We start from the raw sequence: 1,854 nt of genomic DNA, 5'->3' as shown, positions 1-1,854 counted from the left end.
CAAAATGATATAATCTCTTCTAAGCATTGCCTACACAATTTGTTACAACATTTCAGCTGCTACACATTTGGTTGAAAGCTGTTCCAATGCAGTAGGGTATTACTGAGTAAGCAAAGAGAGTGAGTGAAAATATTTAGCAGAGGAGACCAGAGAGAACCAAACATCATTAAAGCAGAGATACTTGAAATGCAGGAGATCTCATTGGAGCTCCTTAATGACAGTTTTTAGAAATTATTTCACAGTACTGCCATCCTCTATGTTTTTAAAGTCTTCTGCAGCCTGAGGATGCACACCTGTGTGGAAACGATTACATGTGGAAGTGTTCAAGGGAATAGCTTGTTGTTTCTCTGCCTTCCTCCAGCACTGTCCCAGGGGTCCGCGTGTAATTGCTCTAAACCTCTTTTATCACGATGTCTTTTCCTAATCTCTCGTCTAGTCTCCACTGCCCATTGGACATACATGATCTCCAAGGCCTTTTAAGGTCCTGGAGACTGAATTTTACCTGCACATGTGATGGCATTTCAAGATAGAGATCTATGTGTCTGTGATATTCTATCACGACCCCATTCCACCTGGTATCACAGGGAGCTATTCTGACACACACACGTAAGACCCAGTTCCTCCTGGTTCATACTGTACTTCCTCATTCTCTCTAATTTGCCTTGCTATGTCATCCCTACCTCAGTCAAGGTGATTTCCTGCTTTCTCTTAATGCAAATACCTCCGGTCTGTTATTACTTACCTAATGTATTAGCTTGTAGTCTAATGTTCACTCCCTACTATTTTGTTTTCTTGTGTGTGGTTTTTGTATTTCCATAGAATGGCTCTGGTGTTCTATTTTTCTTATGTTCAAACTTTTTATTATCTGTAGATGCAAGCAATCTAGCTATTTCACTTAGGTATCCTGGTAAGTTTGCCTGAGCATTTATATATCGAGAGACGATATGTTTTATCATGATTATTTTGTTTCTTTATTATAGTTAGCTTTGAGTTTTTAAAATGATGTCTGTAGATTAGTTGTAACATCTATGAACTTCATTTATGCATAGAGGGGGCATTACAAGGGGAAAGTTGGCTCTAACGGTGTTGAGAACCACTGCTCTACTGTGGGAAAAAGGGCGTCAGAAACGATCTGTCCCCTCCTTTTCAGGCCCACAAAGGAGGAAAGGATACTCCCATGTCTACACAGCTGGTGGGTGGACTAGAACCAGCCTCCTGAATTGTCCGAGCCCCGATTCAGGACTTTGTCTTCCATAGCTCGACCTCACAGTCCAAAGCTGGAAGCCGCTGGGGGAAAGGAGGCCGAAGCCCTTTGTGTCTAACTCCCCTGTGGCGCTTCTGCCCTTGATTTAGTGGAATCTGGCTCTGGGTTAGGTCAGCAACAGGTTCTCTCGGTTGCTTATCGCCCCCTAGCGTCCAGCATGTGCACTAGCACAAAACATAAAGCTTGACTTTCAAGGTGAATTTAGTACATCTTCAAACAGATGCAGAGATTCTAACTTCCCACACGCTCCACCAAACCTAGCAAGGAACCTGGGCACCCCCAGATCCCAATCCTTCCATATGCAATCCAAGTTTTGTAGAGGAGACGGGAGCAGCTGAACTCAGGCTCAGGGCGTAGGGGAGCGGTGGGGGGTGGAGGAGGGTGCACAGAATGGGTGAGGTGGGCGTTGCCTTCCCCACGTGGGCGAAGCGTGTGCGGGGGCAGCACCCTCTAGGAAAAACAGGAGGAGGGGGCCTGCGACTGTAAGCTGCCTTTGGAGCGGTGCGGGGGAGGGGAGTTAATGATTCACCAGAGGCTCATTTCACAACTTACCAAGGGTCAGCTTCGGGGGGGGGGGGGGGGGGGGGGGG

This window comes from Galeopterus variegatus, unplaced genomic scaffold, assembly GCF_000696425.1.
Source record: "Galeopterus variegatus unplaced genomic scaffold, G_variegatus-3.0.2 Scaffold1498, whole genome shotgun sequence".
Classification (NCBI taxonomy): domain Eukaryota; kingdom Metazoa; phylum Chordata; class Mammalia; order Dermoptera; family Cynocephalidae; genus Galeopterus; species Galeopterus variegatus.
The sequence above is the reverse complement of the archived record's forward strand: the minus strand, read 5'-3'. Positions refer to the sequence as shown.